This window comes from Cuculus canorus, chromosome Z (assembly GCF_017976375.1).
Source record: "Cuculus canorus isolate bCucCan1 chromosome Z, bCucCan1.pri, whole genome shotgun sequence".
Lineage (NCBI taxonomy): Eukaryota > Metazoa > Chordata > Aves > Cuculiformes > Cuculidae > Cuculus > Cuculus canorus.
In genome coordinates, this window is record NC_071441.1 from 6,946,011 (window position 1) to 6,969,800 (window position 23,790).

The following is a 23,790-nucleotide window of genomic DNA, read 5'->3' on the forward strand; positions in this document are numbered from 1 at the left end:
CAGTACAGATTCATTGCATTGCTTAAGTGTTATATCCTGAATATTTCACCGTATTTGCAAAAAAAAAAAAAAAAAAAAAAAATTGTCAAGTCAATCTACCATTTTTCTTCTGTCTAAACTGTGCTCCTGATGAGGTGAATTGATCTCTGCATGACCAGTGATAACTAAACCCAGGGACAGTCTGTACTAGCATGTTTTCTAATAAATCAGCTGTCTACGAGGCAGGTTGATTTAAGGTATAATTTCCTATTTGTTTCACTCAAAAGGTTTTGTACATGCAGTGATGTAACAGGTTTTGTTCTAACTGGTAAGTATCTTTATTTCAGGCTCTCCAGGCAATAACATGTCTAATTAGATAAGTACTAAACAATTATTTAAACTATTGAGTATTTCAATATTCCTGCAGTCTGCAAATTCAACCCTACCCGGCTATTCGATGACCTTATGAATTATCAAAGTAAACACAGGTCTGGAGATGTGCCATTTTGCACTTCTGAAACTAACATTTTTTCTGACTTTAAAATACAATGTTGCATGAATTTCTTTCACAACCAACTGTCTTTGGTTTTCTGAAGAGATATGGAAGTGTGTAAAATGGTATTTCATATAATTTTCTTGCACAACATATAGGATATTTATTATGATTTTTAATACAAGAACAAAATATATTAGCAACTATCAGTGTTGGCTCTTGAATATGGGGGTCTTCTAAGCTGTTGCCTTAAGCAGTATCAGTCAGACAATCTAATTTTAGCCTTGCATTCATTGACATCTCTTGCCTTTCTTTTGTTCACTTCAGACTTCTGATTCATCTGTGCTCGCAGTTTGAAATTCTCACTGTGGCGTTTAATGTGATCACTGGATCTTTCCCACTATCCTGTCCCTTTTATTTTCATTTTATATTCTCATTCAATTTTTCAGAACTGTTATGTTATATGCTAAATTACGATTTATAATTATGGTACTGTTTTAAAAGCTTCCGACTGTGCTTCCTTCTTTTTTTTTTTTTTTCCCTCCGGTATATTTGTTTTTCCTTTTCTTGAACATCAGATATACTGAATTGAGATTTCTTTCTTTTCTTTCAAGTATGTTATTTTGTTCGCCGTCATGATAAACAGGATTTTGCATATTTCTTTCTGTAATGATTTCAGATATTTATTTCTTTTATTGATACATTTTTTCATTGCTTTGGGCAATAATTTGAATGAAATTAATGATGTGCACCTAAAATGCATCATGATAGTAAAGGAAGAGTATAAGATTGAGTATTGACTGAATGACTTCTTTGAACTACTAAGCTTTGCAAAAATTGGTCTGTTTTGATACACTATAACGTGCTTTGTATACCTCTCATAGTTTGGTTATGATTCTTTGAATACTCTGTCTTTCCTGTAGGAAGCCGAGGAAATTTCTGGATCATGTCACTGCTTCCTGGATTAATATTTTCATTCAAGTGGGTTATTATATGCATTATATCCATTCTTCTAATTATCTAGTGGTGCACTAAGGAAATCTCTAGCTATTGGTACTATTACTACTGCACAGTGTGTCCTGTTGTTAGTTCAGCAAGTACAAAACTTCCTAAATATTTCTGACATGTGTGCTGTGTCTCTCAAAGTGTATGTCATGAAGGTGTGTTAATTTTGTAGCCTACCTAGCTGCATCTGTATTAATATATAAATCATACCAATTCTTTGGCCTCAGGCTGAATGGTATGGCATTGATCACATCCACACACACACAAATTCTCCTCTGGTTAGGTATGTTGTGCTAAAGTGGATGCCAACTATTACTTCCTTTTGGTTTGTTCATGTGGACATTGCAAAACTCTGGCAAGTAGAGAGACTAAAAGAACTGAGTTGCAAGGAAGTAGGATGCCAAAAGATTCTGAGGAAACATCACTGGTGAGAAGATTCTGAAGATAAACATCTGAAGAGAAGTGTAAAATATAAACGCTCCATCGAGTTTACTCCCTACCTTTTGTTATGACTCTTTTAAATGTGTGTGTAAACTGTCTGTATGGCTTACAATTTCCATCCCAGAGACTTCAGAACATAATATTTTTGAGAAAGGAGTGTCTGGGATCAGAACTATCAGGGAGTACCAACTTTCCACTAAAACAGTTCTCGCACTAAATTGATTAAGAAATCGGCAAGAGACACACATGACTGTTATAGCTCTATATAATTTCTGGATCTTTTCTGATGTGCAACAATTTACTGGGTGGAGTTCAGGCAGGCTTTGCAGCCAAATTGTACTGGTCTAAATTGTAGCAGTTGTATTTGATCGTTTACTTAGAACATTTCCTATTGCTTCCATGCACTAACTTTGCAATTATAACAGCAAACTGCTAAGACCTCATCTTTACTAAGCCATGCTATTGGTCAAAAACATATACATTGTGCCTCTCAGTATTTAGTGCAGGAATTGTAGTTATATTACTGAAGTATTGCTTTTAGATTCTTAATCCTGTACTTGCTTTTTTCTATTCTTTTCTAGTTGTCTATTGTGGTTAGCAAATACTTACAAGTAGTTGTTAACTTGGTAGATATTTCAGTTCCTTTATGCTTCACAGTCAAGATAATATAAACCTCAGTATTTGTAGACAGACAGCTTATCTAATTCTAAGCAAATATTTTGAAAGAGAAATCCATCATTTCTTAGCTGTTCATGTGTACTTCATCATTAAAAGGAGATTCAAGAGTTATCAATCCCAGTCATTTTGGTAGGTGCTCCTCTGAAACATAATTCAGACCGGCAGATGATTGCCTCTGCCCACAAATGAATTGCCAAAACTTATGACTTTCTGCTGCCTCTTTCCAGCTCCGGCCCCTATATACTTCACTGAGCAGTCCGCCTGAATTTCCCTCAGGAAAGGTTTTCCCTTCTCAGTACCACATACCTGAACCTGTTTTATTGGTGGTGTGTGTGGTTGTGGAGCCTTCCTCTGTCATTTCAGCTACAAGGAATGATGAGGGAAGGAGTAGGAAGAGACACAAAATAAGTAACTTGCCCGAAACACGCTGTAAGGAGCAAAACTTTGGGTTCTTTGATTATGGGTTGGCCCGCACATCACCAGACTTTCTGTCCAATGATGGGATAGGGTTGACCCCAAGGGGCAAAAGGATACTTACTGAGAAGCTAGCAGGGGTCATCAATAGAGCTTTTAACTAGAAGTGAAGGGGAGGGGGAGTTGATAGAAAAAGGCCTGAGAATGACACTCCAGGGTCTGAGGAATGGCGTGTTGTGAGGACCTTTGGTCTGCTGCCTCGGAGGAAGTGGGAGATAGTACTCAAATAACAATAAAGAGGTAAAGATTATTGATGGGTTAGAAAAATCAGTGAGAAGTCACTTAGGAATTAAGACTGTTCCCCTCAGGAGTGTAGCGGGATCAATAGCACAATGAAGTACCTCTACACCAATAGATGCAGCATGGGCAACAAAGGAAAGGAACTAGAAGTTCTTGTAAGGCAAGAAAGCTACAGTATAATTATCATCATGAAAATGTAGTGGGTTGACTCACATAACTGGAGTGCTGCTATTGTTGGCTTTAAACTATTCAGGCTGGATGGGTGAGGAAGGAGAGGCGGTGGGATAGCCCTCTATGTTCGAGAGAGTTTTGATAGTCTTGAGTTCAGCGATGGTGATGATAGGGTTGAGTGTCTATGGGTAAAAATCAGCAGAACACCTAATAAGCCTGATATTGTGGTTGTAGTCTGCTACAGATGGCACAGCCAGGAAGAAGAGGCTGATGACTTATTCTAGAAGCAACTGGGAGAAGTCTCACAATCGCTAGTCCTTGTCTTTGTGGGAGACTTCTACTCACCAGATGTATGCTGGAAGTATAATACAGCAGAGAGGAAACAGTCTAGAAGGTTCTTGGAGTGTGTGGATGACAACTTCTTGATACAACTGGTGAGTGAGCTGACTACAGAAGGTGCCCTGCTGGGGAAAAGAAGACTTTGTGGGAGATCTGGTGGCTGGAGGATGCCTAAGGCATAGCAATCATGAGATGATAGAATTCTCAGTTCTAGGGGAAGTAAGGAAGGGGGTCAGTAGAATGGCCACCTTGGACTTCCAGAGGGCGAACTTTGGTCTGTTCAGAAGGCTGGTTGATAAAGTTCTCTGGGAGACAGTCCTTGAGGGCAATGGAGCCCAAGAGGGCTGGATGTTCTCCAAGAAGGAAATGCTGGCAGTGCAAGAGCAGGCCACCCCTGTGTGCCAGAAAATGAGCTGGTGGGGAAGAAGATATTCTTGGCTGATCAGAGAGCTCTGTGTGAATCTCCCCAAAAAAGAGGACAGTATATGAGCTTTGGGAAAAGGGGCAGGCATCTCAGGCAGATTACAAGGATGAAGTGAGATCATATAGAGAAAAAATCAGAAGGGCTAAGTCCCAGCTAGAACCTAGATTGGGCAACTCTGCGAAACATAATAAAAAATCCTTCTACAAACGTATCAGCAACAAAAGGAGGGCCAAGGAGAATCACCCTTTACCGGATGCAGGGGGAACAATAGTGACAAAGGATGAGGATATGGCTGAGATAATTAATGCCTTCTTTGGCTCAGTCTTTAGTAGTAAGATGAGATGTACTCTGGTTACTCAGTCTCCTGATCCCCCTAACGAAGTTGGTGGAAGAGCTTACCAAACCCCTTTCCATCATCTACTGGCAGTCCTGGCTTACTGGGGGAGTTCCACTTGACTGGAGGTTGGCAGATGTTATACCCATTTCCAAGAAAGTCTGGAGGGAGGATCTGGAAACCACAGGCCGTTAATCTGACCTCAGTGCTGGGGAAGGTGATGGAACAGGTCATCTTGAGTGCTATCACACAGCACGAACAGGACAACTGGGTGATCAGGGCCACTCAGCACGGGTTTATGAAAGGTAGGACCTGACAAACTAACCTGATCGCTTTCTATGACAAGGTGACTTGCTTGATGGACAAGAGAAAGGCTGTGCATGTACTGTACCTGGACTTCAGTAAAGCCTTTGACACCATTTCTCACAGCATTCTCCTTGAGAAACTGGCTTCCTCTATCCTGGACAGGCACCCCCTCTTCTGGGTAAAAAAAATGTCTGGATGGTCAGCCCCAAAGACTTGTGGTAAGTGGAGTTAAATCCAGCTCGAGGCCTGTCACAAATGATGTTCCTCAGGGCTCAGTCCAGTCCTGTTCAATATCTTTATCAATGAACTGACTGAAAGCATTGAGCATATCCTCTGTAAATTCATGGATGACACTAAGCTGGGAGGAAGTGTCAATCTCCTTGAGTGTAGGGAGCTCTACAGAGGTATCCAAACAGTCTGGGTGGATGGGCTGAGAGCAATGGGATGAGATTTTACATGGCCAAGTGCAGAGTCCTGGACTTGGGACAAAACAGCCTGGTGCAGTGCTACAGGCTTGGGGAAGAGTGGCTGAAGAGCTGCCTGGAGGAGAAGAACCTGGGGGTGTTGGTTGACAGCGACTGAACATGAGCCAGCAGTGTGCCCAGGGGGCCAAGAGGATCAATGGCATCTTGGCTTGGATCAGAAACGGCATGGCCAGCATATCTGCATATCTGGCCAACCTCTACATATCTGCTGCTGCTTTAGCTGTCTTGCTTCTTTTTGCATACCCACCTGGAAACACCTCTGATTGTGGCATTCCTTAACTACCATTAAAATAGGATGCTAGAAATCAGCCTGCTATACCCTTCTGTGAAGTTTCCCACTTCGCAAGGAACATCACACACTATCTTTTAATTTTCCCAGTACAACTCGTTTGCCTTGAATCACTGGATATGCTGTGCAGTGCTTTCTCTCACATTGCAGCCCCAAAGAGTGACCAAAGGAATGGAACAAAGAATATCCAGCAGTCCTCATGAAGCCTAGGAAGGCAATGTGGTGTTTCAGTGGTGAAACTAGGATCAGAGAAAACTCAGTAAGAAAGAAGTTTTTACATGACATACCGGAGCCTGAGAAATCCTAAGCAGGGCAGATCATATAAAACAAATGAGACTAGAGTAAAGAGGTAGTATTAAAATAAAGAAAAAAATGGAAGAGGGATTGCTTGGTGCAAGTGAAAGAGAAGGTGCAATGCAAGAGGAAATGATCAGCACAAAAGAATTTGTGCTTACTACAATTTGTTCTTTCCAACTTGAAATCAAGTCAACACACTGAACCTAATATTTATGTAGGTCTCTGGAAAGAGAAATCTGCCTGAGAAAATATTTCTTTAGGCCTTAGCTTAGCATCTGTACTGTGGAATTTAAGCCAACGTAGTTTGTGACGCCGTTAAATTGTTTTGACTGTTGGAGAAAGTCTTAGTAGTTCTATCTTCGATGCAGGGGGCAAAATGTCCACTGGAAAGTACAAGATAACAGATACAATGATGAGAAGAAATGAACATTTCCATTTTTTGTACAAATAGGCAACTTGTTTGGGGAAGAATACAAGCACAATCTCAACTCACCAGCTGAAAACCGAACGCAGATGCACAAATCTGGATGAGGGAAGACACTAGAAACCTTATTTTTGAATAGTGAATAACATCCTGTAAACAGATACGTTTTATACATAATAAAAATGTATCATCAAAACACTAGTGTATTTTCCTGAAAGCTCTGCTTTCTAGTATTCTGCATAAGTTAATCAAAGTCTAATTCCATTTCTCATTCTTCTCAGCAGCTTATTACCTATTGAAAGTATATAAATTAAACATCTCGCTCTCCTTTCTCCTTCAGTTTGTCATACTGCTCTTAGTTTCCCCATTCTCCCATTTTCTTTCAGCTTTTTTCACAGCTATCCTAACTGTTATTTGGATTTCTCATGTCTCTGATGGCATGGCAAACTGAAACAGTACAGTCACCAGAACCTAACTTGGCTTTCTATCAGCAATTTCATCTCCTGTTACAATCCCTCCATCTTTTTCTTAAGCAAAGAAATCTTCTTGCAGCTTAACTACAGGCTTTCTGTTCTTAGTTCATAAATCTAAATGTCACTGAATTGCTTGGTTCCTTTATTATCTACTTTAATCCTGGTTGATGTGTCTTGACTTGTTGGAACCTGTTAGTGTCAAACCATTCTACCACATCTCTCTCTCTCTGACATTCCTCAGGAATTCCATCTTTATTCCTTCCTGACTTTTCCCTCCTGCAAAGGTGGTTCAGTGGCAGCTCTAGATAAGATTTCGTTTGGTACTTTCAGAGGAAAATGGTCCTGAAATCTTGATGATTCTTATCAGTCTTATTGTACTTAAAAATACAGATAATAGGAAAATAATTTGATTTTTTTTCCAGATGAAGATATGCAACTTGTACTTTGCAATTTTGCACTAACCTGGTTATGGAAGGGAAAATTCATGCCGTGATAATGCCCTTTGTTTTAGCCTGTTAAAAGCTTATATGCTTTTTCTAGAGAGCATGATTTTATTTTACACAGAACTTTTCAGTTTCTACACTCTTTCTGTTGTTATGCCTGTATAACGTGACTGGAGCATACACCGTATCATACAACTAGTAATGATACTACACTATCGGTATGTTGGGGTCTAGGTTCATGTTTATGGTTAAACTCTGATGTTAGTCAATGAAAACTGTTCAGGAAACAAAAGCTCATACATTTTTATCAGTTTAGCTTGCATATACTTCATACAATTTGTTTAAAGCATACATTTAACATATTGAAAAGCAATAGTAAATCCAGTTTTTAAACCTAATTCTGAAATCCATATTAAGCATGAATAATTACTGTTTAACAAAATTATAGGTGCTAGGATAAATGAAAAACAATCCTTCATTCCAAACAGCAGAAAAGACCTAACAGATAACACAAAGAGATACTATGTGAGAATACATCTACTGAACATCCACTTAATTTGCAAGAGTTCAAAGGACATTCAATCCCAACGGAATGACATCAAAACGGATTGTAAAAATATCTTGTCAAGCAGCATTGTTGTGCTGTCTAGCTTTTTAATCGTAGCATAATGTTAATGCTATTAGAGTTTCTATAAAGACACACAGAGGTCAAGGATGCAAGAGGGAAAAAAAGAAAAGGGGAAAAGAAGAAAAGATTATATGTGCTAATTACATTTACTGGAGCTTAGCATGATGGTGTGACCTATATTTATACGTTTTGGCCTAATGATATTAGTTTAAAACTATTCTTTAAGTATTAACTGGTTCTAGCAGAGGGCGTAAAGTCTGCTATAGAAGATTGGGGAAAATAAGGGACCCTTATACTGGTGGAAGGTGTTTCCACCCCCTACCCCCCAGCCTCGTTCCACTAACTGGAAAATCTTCCATTTTTACTTATCCAAATTTACTTTTCAATTCTTCTATACACAAGAAGCTGAAGCAAACTGCATATTTACAGAGGCACGTTTTTATAACAAATTTTCGCCAGCAAAACTCATTTTATGCCCATATAAATCTGCCACTGCATGTGTGGATAAACACATGGTTAATTTCGGTTCTTCATCTGACGATCATAGATATCAAGTTGGTCGCCTTATTGTCAAATATACAGTAATGTCTACCTGGTCTTTTCCGTTAGGCTTATTATACATATATTTGATTTTTGTCAGGAAAGGGCACCACTGAAAACACTGCTACTTAGTGCAAGAATTTTGTGGCTTTTGTGCAGCCATTGGGGGTGGGGAAATTCTCAGGTATTCTTGATTATTTTTTACATTGTTATTCGTATTTGTACAATCTTCTAATACACTGCAACTTTGCCACTAAATATTGTCTTGGCCCTATAGTTAGCACAGTCTATTTAAATTTCAGCTGGGGAAAAAGACAACTTCTTTTTGTATTATGTGATCAAAATTTTGAAGCTCTGTAATTTTCTTGCTGCTCATAGAAACAAAGCACCCAAGCTCACAGAGAAAGCCCTTTCTACAAGCTATAAATATTTGCTATTTGTAAAACCTCAATGAGGGTTTAGTTATTAAAAAAATAAAGGAAGAAAATTACTAATAATGATTGGTTTGAGCAATGAGATGTTTTTATGCAAATATATGAAACTTAAATATGACCTGGAAACAAAAGACTGCTTAGCAGTTACTATTAAGCTATACATTAGGAGATCAATTAAAGAGAACTCCTTTCTAATGATCAAGCTGTACAAGAGTTGCTATGGAAACCTGGAAAGAGAGCAATTCAGAATGCAAAATAGCTACAGAAACAGAAAAAAATATTTGTAAACAAGTATTGTAGAACATGTATAATCAGTTAAGTAATAAAAGGCTGATTCAATTCTTTTCCATCCCAATATATAAGAAAGAAGCGCACTTTTCCATGTGAATGTGCCAGTTTAGTCCATATTTAGATGCCATGAAGCAAGGCAATGCCAAGATAATCTTTATGTAATCAGCAACAGTTCCCTAAATTACAATACAGGATAGAAAGACTGGATTACTTTCAAAGTCTCAAAGAATTATACAGTCATGTCATTACAAATTATTGGCACAGAAAAAACAAATTTGTGGAATAGAAAGTGGAAATACAGGTAGTTAAAAGCAGCATTAATTCTTTCCCCCTTATATTAAAATAAAGTAACACTTATAACAGAAGAAGCCGAAAAATACTCAGATGTCCTTGTGTGACGGCTGTTGGCTATTTCATCTTTTTTTTTTTTCATTCTGTTGTTTTGCACCTATATCTTGAACAATTCCTGAGCATACATAACACTCATATGAAAATCCTCTTATATGGCATTTTGTGTTAAAAATTAATTTTTCTGTCACTGAGTCTTTTCAGCACATATTGCAAAAGGAGCAAATACACATAATCAAGTTTTTCAATAGAAAGAGTATATCTTGCCGAGATATACAAACAGAAATGTTAAAAGCGGGACTGGTAACTGGGGTTTCCTATATAGATCTAGGGACCTTTTTGAAACAAATAACTGATATAATGAACTAGATGTACTCCCTCTTTTCTTTGTTCTCCCATTTCCAAATGAACCATGGCTGCAATGGTTCAGCTTCTTTGGCAGTTAAAAAACACCAGGCACTATCTGGATCTGGCAGAGAAGAATCTGCAGGAAGCTCTTCTCATCTACACTAAGTACAAGGAGATGGTAAGCCCAGAGGAGACCAGTTCCAGAAACAGCTACAACAGCTCAAACACCACAAATCAGGTCCATATACTATGGTATGACTTCTTTTCTGGGATATTTCAATATTACTCAACTCAACCGGCAATCTTTGTAGCTCTATGTCAGCTAATATTAGTGATTCAATCTCTGCATGTGAGCTGACTGCTGAAATTACATTCATTTCTGTGGTTTTTATTTTAAGACCAAGCCTGTATACTTCTGACAGCCTTGAAAGCAAATAAAGATCACCAAAATCATGATTTACAGAGAACAACTGGTATTTATAAACAGCAAAAGGAAGTTGGTACTTCTAGGTTTGTAGAGAACAAACCATCAAGGGACTGCAGGCTCATCAAGTCTCATTTTCTTTGGTAAGTTGTCTCATTTCTGTATTTACCGTCTTTCATCTCAACCGGTTCTTAGCAGTTATTCAGTTTCTGAAGGAGGCATATGCATGACCACATTTGACAATCAATTTGAAAGACTCTTTCAATGTGAAACGTGAAAAAAGTAACATAAATACAACACAGGAAAACTTAAACAAACCCCAAACATTGCCAACGCTAACCCTAATCCTGCATGGGAGGATTTCTGATTATCTTTTTTCAGGGGTCAGTCTTAATCAACATAACTGGATATTTTTTCCAGGATTTGCCTTGTGTTATAATCCTACTATAGTCATGTATGACGGGACTAACAAAATGACCTAATTCTACATATATAAGCTAATTTCAGTGGTAACTGGCCAATGCTAGTAAGTACTTTAAAAATCCTCTTCTACGCTTTTCCTTGTGTCTCACTACCTGTATAACATCAACTATTAGTACTTTTCTGCCTTATAAATGCTATGGCAGGCCTCTTTAAGTAATTTATTGTAATGCATTTTGCATTAAAATTAAACTATTTGGTTCATATATATAATTTTAAATGATTTATAATTCAGAAATACACCTCATGTTTTCTGAAACTGTGACTGTAGAGATACACCTTGGAATACCATACAGTTGTACCTCTGAACAGGACACAGTTACACTTCAGGGAAAGAAGACAAAAAAAAAAAAAAAAGGAATACAAACTTGAAGCAATACACAGTTTTCAGGAAGAAAAGAGTATTATTTCTAAAATTTCTTTCAGGTTTCCACTTTGTGGAAAGGTCTTTTTGGTTAGATTCAAAGAGATAATCAAGAATTCCAATTAGCTCTATATAGAAGTCACAAAACTGTTCTCATCAAAGAACATATAGCCTCCAGCAAGCCCAAACAAAATACTATTAAATTACACCTATTGAAAAGAGTTGTATTTTGCTAATGAGAGTGGATTTGCAAGAACTCAGCTAGAAGGTAACTAAAAATTCCAACCACTTGTCAGATCAACCCAATCCCTGATAATAACTCATGACTAACTAACAAAAAAAATTGTTAATCAACATAGTGTTTTATTGACTGGTTTGTAAAATGTGCTATTGAGCTCTTAGATTCATATTCTTCGCAAAGATCAGTGAAATCTAATGTGAACTCAGTAATCCTTCACAATAGGACCACAGACTCCACCTCAATCCTGAAAGATTTCTTCAGACAGGAGAAGGCAATAAATTTCTCTTGCAGAGTGACCTAGGGCCAGCTAACTTTTGGGATCAATAGAAGAATCAAGTTCCAAAGTCAAGGGCTCTTAGCAAATACGACCCAGAATTTATTGTATTTTCCAAAAGCTCTGAAATGAATTCAAATATACTCATTTGCTGAACAAACTTCGTGAGTTATTTGTACATACAGCCTTATGAATAGTTCATATTCAGATTAAATTAGTGCAGTCCGATATCCATACCGATATATACATATTACAATCACGTGTGCCAGGATGTCACAAGGAGGTTTTATGGTATGTCTATGGACCTTGCTACAAGTAATTATATAGGGCAAATTATCTTTATAGTAAACTTTTTTGTAATAAAAAAACTTTCAGAATTTCACTGTCCTATCTTCAGTTAATTACTCAATTTGAGTGCATATTTAGAACCTGACATTCAATTCTGGTAAGCTTCATTAAGTGTTCATGGAAAAAAATATGAGAAGGTCATAGATTTGAATGAACAAATGAATAGTTGAGGCAATATTAACTGCAAAACTGTATTATTTAGGGATTAAATACTCCAAATTCTGCTAACAGTATTTGATCTCTTGCTTTTAAAATGAGAATTTCTTGCTTCTTTTTCTTTTAAGTCATCTGACCATTAGTATGTGGAAATAAGCATTTCTGCTAATTACTTCTCTGAGAAAAAAAATTATAGAGAAAATCAAGATGAATGAGGCTCTGTGCTTTGCACAAATCAGACAGACAAGCTGTCAGCACTGCCTAACCCATCCTTAGAACAATTCCCTTTCCCCAAGGAAGTTGTCAGGAAAATGGAGGTCCTTGTCATTTCTCTGCTCGCAATTTAGGACTTTCCTTTCACACTTAGTTTATTTCTAGAATCTTTTGACACTATTCTTGCAATTAAGTGACAAAATAATTTTTTTTCTTATTCTGAACTTTATGCTGGCATCTATACCTTTCTAGTATAGATACATAGGAGGCAAAATATATGGTAAGGCATAGCTAATGTGCATGTTTCGTATTATTTTGTTCAGTCTCTGAAGAGCATTTGTCCCATAGACACACCTTGCAGGTTGCTCTGCGATAGTGCCGCAAGTGGCTGGACAAATTATCGGTGCTTCAAAAGCCCTGGGAGACTCATCAGTGCTGGAGTGCCCTTGAAAGCATGCAGAAGCGTGTGGGGCAGTGGTGCAAAACCTTGGTGTCTCCAGGCTCTTTGGGCAGATCCACTCCTCAACATTTTCTGTGCGGGCAGTTTTCTGCTAGTGAATACTTGGAGTGGAGCAATTTATGAAGCATATTAGAATCACAGAATCACTGGGAGCATTTGATGCTGAAGAGCTCTGTTATTAATTGAATACATTTCTCAACAGGAAATATTAGGTTAATACGTATATGAGCATGTATAATGAGTTCTTACTAAAAATTTTCTGAACTTACTTAGGTATATTTACATCTGGAGTATAGGGAAAAACACATGAAAATCTGCAGCTATGATTAGCATTTATAATTTATTTAGCTCATTCTCTTTAATGTAGTTTTGTTCAAATGACCTTAAATTTCATCAAGCAGCAGCCCACATTTCCTCACTAGAGATATGGAAAAATTTGTGGACATTTATAGAAGGAGTTTAAAAGCAGAATTAAAAGAAATGGAAAGTTTCACGGTGTATTGAAAAAGTGCATGAGTGTAGGAAAAGAAATGTAATGAAAAATACAGCATCAGCTAGCATATTGGTAGCTAATTTTAGATAAAACCTGCATTAGTTTCTAGCATCTGTTACGTACTGATACACACACATATATGGGTAAACAATCGAGAGATCAGTGATGAGCAAGATTATGGGTCTACAGATTGAAGACAGAAATATTGAAATCTAGCAAGTATTGAAGCAGAACTCAGTTTTAAAATGAAAAAATTTCTCCGTGTAACTAAGTTGAGCAATAGATACATTGTAGATTACATAGAGCCGAGCCTGACATAGCCTTATCAAGAGCATTTACAAAACTATTCCAATTAACAAGGTAACCTTTGTTTTTACACTATTTCAAAACCAGCAGAGATTGTATGACAAGCTTGTTCGAGATAAAGGAGAGCTATGGACACCAGGGTAATTTATGTAAGGAGCTCAACCTTAGAGAGTGACAAAGTATCTGTTCATATATGGGAAGAGAAAATATGAAGACAGAACTTGGGGGAAGAAAATAACACTAAAAAACTCCAGAACTACAAGTAATATAAGACTCATGCTTAAGAATAGCCTGTATAGAGACATTTGGAAAATATTAGTTTGATTTAGGAAAATCAGTGATATCACATTAAAATTAATTAGTTGAACTGAAATAATATGTGTGTGCGCACCTAAGGTGGTAGAAGTTCAGTTAGGTTACTTCACCCCAAAGGGAAGTAAACTAAATCAAACTGAAGCCATGAAGGGTTCAGTTACCATATGTCAGCACTCTGTACACATACATGGCAAATACAAGGTCATCTCAGGGCTTAAGTAAGAACCACAGGCTAAATTAACCACATAAAAAGTTACTGTGGATCATCAATAAATTATGTGGGTGTCTATGGCATGCAATTCTCAACAAAAAAAGTTCAGAGGGATTCAGTATTTTTTAACTAAGTTACCACATTTTTTTAAGCATTACCATAAAAAGATACTAGCCAAGAGCAAGCTGTCTAGATTCATTTCACTGAAAAACATAAAACTATTCAGAATTTACAAATGGATGAAAAAATAGAATAATATCATCTGTTCTGTTAGAGAGTGTGGATGGATTATTTAAGGGACTAATTTTTGAGGTTTCAACACACATCCGTCTATTCTGCCTCCCCCCGAAACGATGCCATGTAGTAGTACCTAAAGTTCATTACAGTAAACAAAGGTAGCACCCAGTGAAACACTCGTTTTCTAGGGAGTTACCTGAAAAACACCATTTTCCCAGTAAATCTAGTTCCTTCTGCATGGCATGACTCAATGCTGCTGCACAGAGGAGCAGGAGAGCCTCTTGGCTACACTAGGTCCTGTTTCTTACTGGATGGACAGTAGGTAACGCTCTTGGTTTCTCCGCATCTTGAGAACAGACTCCTACTTGTGAAAGATTTGAAGGCTGTAGAGTCTCCCTCCTTACTCAGCAACCCCTATCCTGCCTCTTTGCCTTTCATTCTGAGTTGCTCAGGGCCTCACATTCAGCAGGAATTCATATGAATATGAATTCATATGAATATGAATTCATATGAATATGTCTTTTCTAATAGGCTTTATATATGCTATGAGAATATTTAATGCATATGATATTATTCTATTATATATTTTACACATATTGTATATTGGATTTTTTGTATGCAGCATGAGTGCACTAAAAACTGAAGGAGATAAAAAATGGAGGGTATGGAAATTCTGCAGAGGTTTTTATGGTCCGTTCTATTTGTTAGTAGTAGTTTGGAACTACAAAATGAGCAGTTTAGCATGTTAGTTTTAGGTAGATCAATGCTAAAATAGCTAATAGTGAGCCTTAAATTGCCAGAATTTAAATTCTTTTTCTTCCTTTTCTAATGCAACAGTTCAACCCTCTGAGCTACTGACTGAAACTGTCTGCAGTTCTAGGCAGATAGCAAACTACTCTCTGGCTTAAGTCAGAAAGATTTTAATTAGCAAAAATAAGACCAAAAGGCAGCTGAAAGCAAAGGCTCTTCTACACAACTCTGCTGCAAGCAGTTGATTCAGCAACTGGAGTGTTTCTTTAACTCGTGCCAGTTGCTGACTGTCACCTGGAGCCATTATTGCAATCAGACATCTTGAGGACACGTCAGCCATGCTTCATCTCCCCAGCCAAGTTCTTTTCCATTGGTGATAGTAATTGTGGAGGTAACAAGATTCGTTATTACCTTCCTGTGCAACGAGGACTCTTGTGCCACAAAAAAATTACTGCACTGACTTTGCAGAACAGTCTTCAAGGCCTCAGATAATGAATGTTCATATGACATGACAGATTTTTATTTTTAAATATAGAATAGCATTCTGTAAAATAGAAATATTTCTTCAAATAACATCTATGCATTTCTGAAAAGACACAAATCTTCCTAGTTTCAGAGCCAATAACATAGTCTAACCTAATAGATATGGGAAAAAAAAAAGATTAGATGTGCAATTTTAATTCATGCAAATCAACCATTTAGAGACTGAATACTATGGAATGAGATGGATGCCATAAAGACGTAGGCGGGGGGGATCTTCAGGAGGGAAGACCCTTTAGGGGAACTGATGGATTCTGCAGAATGTAGGTCTTCTCCACAACCTTTGGAGAATCTGCCTGGTAAAGCAGGCACTCAAAGAATTATTGATTTCATTTGTAGGAATCACTGCTTCATTACCGACATGAAACTCTCTCCAGAATCATAAATCAAACCCCTGAAATCTGATAGAGAAGTGGAAAGGAAGGGATTGGGTCTGTAACCCGGGCTCACTGGGAAGGCTCAACCTACCATCAACTGTGTGCCAGGAAGGATCCCACTACACTCACTGCACACATAACATTTCTCTTTCAAAATCTTTATTAAGATTAATTCTCAGTGGCTGCAGAGCAGTGCATATCAATAACTGTAGAAGATCTAATATGTGTAGTTCTTAATTGAAGATCACCAAGGATTTGGCAGATACTAAAATCTGCCCCAAAGTCCCTAGACTGCTACAGAGCATGCAGCTATAAGCAGCGGCAGTCTGAAAGATCAGCAGATGGCCCTTGGCATCATTCTTCTTCTGGGAATGTGAATTTCACATCCAGGATTTGTGAACCTGTATTTTGATTTCAGAGGTGATGAAATGGATACCTGGCGAACTGACTGCTATCTCTTCCTAACCTCATAGACATATGAGAAGAGGCCAAAATCCTGTCTCAAATAATTCCGAATTAATGTTTTGTAAAACAGGTAAATAATATCTCAGTGAATGGGTTAGAAAATTGGGGCACAGACAAACATATATGGTGTCAATGGCCGAGGTTCAGTCAAATATATGAAGTAGTATGGTTTCAAATTGAGTGTTGTGCCCCAGATTTTATCAAAATAAGGGCTTATCTGCTGCCATAGGCTTCATTGAAAAGCTTATTTAGTTCACCTCATGATTAAAGTGGAAAATGACAAGGAAGCAGAAAACATTACAAGCAACTTGTGTATTTGTTTTTACTTAAGTGTTGCACTAAAGAATATTTTGTACTCAAACCCACACATTCATGCTAAATCTGGTAATAATAATAATAATAATAATATTATTTTCTTTGACAATCACTCCATTTTCTTACAGATTTTCTAGGACAGCGACATGTTTATAGCACCACCTGCAGCATTATAAATCTAAAAAATTCTTTTCTAAATGGGGTAAATTATTGTAACTACTCAACCTTTAGTACCTATGTACCTATTCAATGTATGCAAATGACTCCAAACTGTACAGACACGCCCATTATCACAATTTTCACGGTCCTCTCACCTTACCTTCTAAACAAACATACTGGGCTAGTGTATTTCAGTAAAACAGACCAGATCTCTTGTTAAAGTCATGATTGGCCCTCACAATTACTTTAGTACATCTGAAGTCTTTTAAAGAAAGTCTTTGCATGTCTGCAATATATTGACTATCTACACTGCAGAGACTAAAGGGAAATAGTTTTCTCTCAAGGAAAAAACAGTATATGATAAATAAGACTAGATTTTTCATTTAATATAATAATTCTGCCCTATTTATATCATAGAATGATAAAATACCACATTGGAACGGATCTCAAGGTTGTTCTCATCCAACCCTTTTTTTTTTTTTTGGCAAAAACTTAGTCTGGACAAGATTGCCTGGCACCCGCTTTGTCTGAATCTTAAAAGTGTCTGAAGCTGGGAATCCACCACTTTCCAGAGGAGATTATTTCAATGCCTGATCATTTTCATTGTGAAAAATTTCCCTCGTGTGTCAAATTAGAATCTCCCCACGGTTAACTTGCACCCATTACCTCTTGTCTTTTCCATGTGGCTCCTTGTAAAAAGGGAGTCTCCATCTTCTTTGCAACCCTCCTTTAAATAATGGAAGATAGTGATAAGTTCTCCAATAAGCCTTCTTTTCTCAAGGCTGAACCTCCATGATTTCTCAAAGACTATGGAAAGACGCCTTGCAGTGACATCAGCCAACACTCTTGGGAGGATATTGTGAGGGCCCATCAATTTGTAGGGGTCGAACTCCTATAATAGTCCGCATGTCAACCTTTTCTTCACTAATAGTGAGTCTGTGTTTGCATCACCTGCGCTTTTGTACTCAAGGCCTGGGGCCAGCTATGCCGGTAAAGACAAATGGGAAGAAAATATGGAGAACCTCTGCATTTTCAGCCTTGTTGTTTCAGACTAATTCATCTCTGCTGTTTAATAGTTGACCAATATTATTTTATATAATATGAATCAGAACAAACTTAAATTTTATTTTCAAGTTATGAAGAGTTTTAATAAGAAAACTTTCAGAGAGATAGGAGCTAGGGTGGGAGAAGAGAAGCCACCATGACCTCTGTCAGCACAGAGGGTTGCATTTCCAAGGAATGGGTATGGGCAAGACAGGCAGAGATATATAAGCAAAGCATAGAGCTGTCACAGGCTTTTTTACAGAAGACACCTTGTGTTCTTATTCTTGAAGAAAGCACACAAACCTGCAATGATCTCTTAGAGACTAAGTACTGTCTCATTTTCTGGTTTTCTCTGGGTGCTTATGGTTATTGATGATAAATTAATAGTTCTTCTTCCTTGTAAGTCTCTCTAATTCTATGTCAGGCTTCTTTTATTTGTCCTTTCCAGATTATCTTGGTCCCTGAATCCTAAATTCTGTTGGTATTGTGTCATGACAGGACATCTACAACTCCAGGACAACAGTTATGATTTTGTATCCATGTGTAACTTGCCTGGGAATTCAAATACAATTATGGATGATAAAAACAACAGCTATATAAGCTGAATATTCAAAACCATAACTACTTTGTTGTTCAATAACATCTAACCCTTAAATACCAGAATACAGGAAAATAACAAAGGCAAATGGCACAATGGGCCATAAAATATTCCTTTTAATAGTATTCTCACAGAAAGCAACAGAAAAAGGTTTACCTTCAAGGTAAACACACTGAAAGATTCAACTTTAGAATTCTACAAAGGGAAAGGTTTCCAAAATAGCACTGTTAATTGAGGAGAAGCCTGATATTTTGAAACAGCAAATGGTAGGGGTGAAGGAGAAACAGGTCAGAAGCCAAACATAAATTATGAGAGAGGCCATAAACATGAACCAGATTTCACAAATAGAAAGGGGAAAAGGTTTGAAGAGCCTTTAATGTTAACAATAAAATTTTGAAGTTGATGCTCAGCTTTAGAGGTAGTCAATGCAGTTGCCTGAGTAAAGGGTAATATGAGAGTAGCTGAAAGAGTAATAAATCAAACAAGAGGCAGAATTTTGAGCAGATTGCAAGCAGAAGGTTGAAGGAATAGGAATACTACAAGAAGTTCATTATTGTTAGAAATAACTGTGGTCTGATACAGAACTTTTGGTGAAAAATCCTAAACAATTATAAAAATAGATTACAAATATGTTAGTTATTATTCATCCTGTAGAAATACAAAGCACACCTGTGCATTTTTCAACACTGAGATTCAGATATATTTACAACTATTTTTTAACTAAAAGTTCTCACGGCACATTGTCAGTGATGAGCAAATGGGAGCAGCCTCATCTCACATCAGCTGAAAGAATAGAAGAATTTGGGAATGAAGGCACTGGGAAAACATGATTCTTTGCCCAGGTTTCAAATACTTTTAAGTGTTGTTTACTGCGTATAAACATGTAAACCGTTTTTCTTTATGCTGCAGAGGGAAAGTGATTAAAAAAAGGTGAAAGAAACCCAAAGGGATTATTTAAACAACGTCTTTTTCCAAAAAAACCCAGGATCATCTTACCAGTGTACTCAGACAATGAAGACCCCACAGCCTCCCTTGTCTATATCCATGCTTCATTATTCTTGATATTTAAAAGCTTCTCTTCACATCCAACATTCTTTCTCAGTGAAAGGTAAATCTATTACTCTTTGTGCTGTATGTTACAGATGTGGCAAATGTATTATTGCCTTCTATTTCACAATGGCATTTGCATACTTGAAAACTGTTATCATGCTTCCTTTCCATCTTTCATTCTCTAGATTAAACAACTCCACTTTTTAACCATGCAAGCAAGTACTGTTTACTTCAATAGAACAACCAGACAGGGAGTCCTCCGTGATTTGAGTTAAACTTTGTTCATTGGTTGAAATAAAGACCAGTCCAGCACCCCACAATCAACAGGAAACAAAAGGAGCTTGGCAAAGCTTGTATTGGGACAATTGACTTCTTCAATTCAAAGTCAGTTGAGAGGTTATAAAAATAGGCCAAAGACAATGACTTCTGAAAAATAGCTACACGGTACAGTTAGTCCCATTCCCAGACACTGGCATAAGTGAACAGTAGAAGACAGCCCAAAGGGCCAGATGCGCTGTAATAAGAAAAGTCTGGGATGCCACTTATTAAGGTGTGAGCATATTAAGGGTCTATCTATGGCTCTGCCTCTACCCATCTCTTTCACAGATGTTGCAACACAGTATTCTTCCCCACTTTGTAAGTAATTCCTTACTCCTCTGCCTTCACCAACTCCAGTTTTGCTCAACCACATAGACTTTGACCATAACTTAGACCGGAAGAAATGAAACATTGACAGATAGCCTGAATAGCTCAAAAACCACTGTGTCCCTCCCAGTGACTCCTTCCCTGTTCTCTGTGCCTGAGATTTTGTACTCCTTGCTCCTGGTTTAGGAGGTCAAAATACAAGAAACAGAGTTCTTTCCTGTCCTCTACAAGAAAACGATTCTTTCAGCAGATTGGACAGTTGTGTCTCATAACAATCATTTTTACAGCAAAGTCAAAGGTTGCGAACTGAATAAGAACAAAAACCCAACCCCACCTAATTTTAACAGAATAGCAATAATAGTAGTAAAAATGTTAACCCTTCATAATTGAACTTGGTGCACTGATGTTTTTAGTGCAGTAAAAATCCATGAATTGAAATGTTTTCGTATTTCCTTTGGCTGAACAGAAATATGTGATAAAACTGAGTAAAAGCATGATTTCAAAAGCATAAAGTTTAAGTCCAGAGCATTGGTGACCCTAATTGTAACAGAATTCCCACAATGCATTTTCCACATTATCTGTAGTATGCACTGAACACACTTGTGAAACAGACAATATTCCTATGTCCTAATAGAATCATCTTTGTTAAGCACACTGTAGCTTTACTTTTTTTAACGATAAACAACAGTCCTAAACAATAGCACTTATGTGAAACACAGTGTTTGCAAGGGCCTTGGAAGCTGTGTCACGGGAACAGAGATTCCGGTACAGCAATGTCTCCTGTCAATCCTGCATGTATTGTTAGTGCTATAATAATAATAATCTCTTCTCTACCTTGCATAACACTTATGCAGAGCTTAGAACTACGAGGTCATCTGTGCTATAGTTCAAGCTCAGAGTTAATTGTACCATTTGACATGAAAACACCTGAAAAGTGTGGTCTGTCATGGTAATGCTGACACAACCTTAACTCTATTGGCACTAGCAGGTGTTGTTTGATTAAAGTGTCTCCTGCTTATAGCACTGCCATCGTAATTAAAGCACGTCAGAATTACAAAACAAGTGTAGTAAAGGAAAATTTTATGACAGAAAGATTAACACAATTTTTAAAACACGATTTACTATGGTATTAAAAATGGAAAATTGTGTTCCAAGTCATAATGATTTAGTGCTGACTTACAGAAATACTTGAAATGCCTAAATATGATGGCAGTTGGTACTGTTCTTAAGCATTACACATGCACAAAAGTGCTATGACAAATACATTTAAATATCTTTAATGCTGCAAAACCTGGAAAGGCAATTATCAGCAATAAAATTTCTATTGGATTTGGATAAATTTTAGACAATTAGCCTTCTTCTAAATGTAATTTCTGGCCCAGAAATCCATAGGGACACATGACTTATCCACATTTATTACTCATTAGAACAGAGTAATTCCTGTCATGGCCAAACATCAAGGGATTTATCATCATAAATTCAGATCAGCTAATGGACTGGGTAGTTCTTTTCTCCCAAGAACAAATCCCTAGGTAAAAGATGTGAAATATGAATTGACCACAGCAAAAGGAGTGCATAGCAATAATATGTTTAGAAGATGTATACAGTTATTATGCACAATATGTAGATAACGTGCATTTCTTTTATACTGGTAACATATTGGGAGAGTAGATTTACTCATGGGCACTTCTCAGACAGCACAAATAAAGTCTGTGCATACTTCTCCAAATGTTTCAAGACAAATATGACCCATGATCAAAATTTTTTACTTTTCTCCTCAGCCAAAGCATCCTTCCTTTCTTGAGTGACTGTATAATGAGACTGGCCTATCTTTTTTAACTTATAGATTTTGTTTCTCCAGCATATTAAACCTGGATTCTTCAATGTAAGCAAAGAAACAACTGACGTATTTTTATGATTTAAAAGACAGAGTTCAACGGATCAAGCAATTCAGCAGTTTGATGACAGCTACACTTTTCTCTCCTTCTTAAAAAAATAATTCCTATTGAGAACAAATATTTCAATATTTGTGTGATCTGGAACCTTTGCCCCATTTGGAACTGAACGCAAACCTGAACATTTTCAGGGGGACAAAGAATGAATAAATACTACTGTTTAATTACTATTTACTTTTCAACCTTCCTCACATTCTTCTACAACAAGGCTAAGAAAAAAAAATTAAAAATAAAAAAATATCCGTGACTGGTTTTCTTTGATGTCTTCCTACCATAACTGAGTCACTGGGATTTCTGTTTCCATTTTCCAGAGTTGATGACTGAGGAATTTCACAAAATTTTAAAGCAGGATTCATGATGTACTCTGAAATGACTCTGGAGCATTTCTATGTCTTTCAGAGTTATTTTAACCTAACTTTTTTCAAACAAATAATTAGAAAATTCCACTTTGCTGAGATTGTTGTTTTTATTCACTTCATGTCCACTAATTCTTGTGTGAATTTCCTTTTTTAAACCAAGTTGCTCCTCACACTTTCCTTTGTATTTAAAGGGAATAGATATAATTACCTGTGTGTAAATAAGACAAATTCTTTTAGTATTTTCTTAAACCAGGAATGCACATTTGAAGCAAACTGATTGTCCCTGCTTATCATGCTTTGGTTTGCGTAGTAGAGCTTTTGTGGACTGTGCAGGATAGTTGTTTTTCAGGTTGAAAGCAAATCCAAGTATGTGCTTCTAAGGACACCTAAGGTCCTCTACTATATCAAATATTCAATCCGTGAGAACAGACTAGAGATAGCCCAAACTAAATTACACTAAAGATCAACAATCAGGCCACTAGGCCCTCACAATCAGCCTTATTGGTTTCCACTTCCACCCTTATTATTCCACTTGGTCCTATTTGCTCTTCTTCACATCTTCTTCAGTGCAGTCACCTTTCTGAAAACGTGCATGTCCTCAGGTTTCCAGTGACAATATAACCAAGTCCACCTCCATCATACTATTCATCATGTTCTTTTTCCCATATAGGGGTCCAGTCAAGTCCTATATTGATGATGCTCCAAAAAATTACCTTCAGAAACCGTCATTAACAAGCTGGTTTTGCCCGTAGAATTAAAGGAAGTATTTAATAAGACTGGTCTCAAAATGGGTCATTAGGTTATTCATGGCATTACTTTTCTCCAAGTTAGTAATTCCCTTTGCAGCATAATCCATTATTACCTCCCACTTAGCTCATCTTATCCACTTTAAAAGTTCTTGTACTAGCCCCATATTATCAAATTCAATATGTAATTTCCCATGTGGCACCCTATCAAATGTTTTAGTGAAATCTAAACTGACTACACAGAACACATTTCCTCTGTCAACTGCCATTTAAAAACCAGGATAGCATGGTTAATCTGACATGATCTATCTTTGACAAAGATGTTTTGCATTTCATCCCATTTTCCATTTATTTTCCTACATTTATTCTTATTCCCTTTTT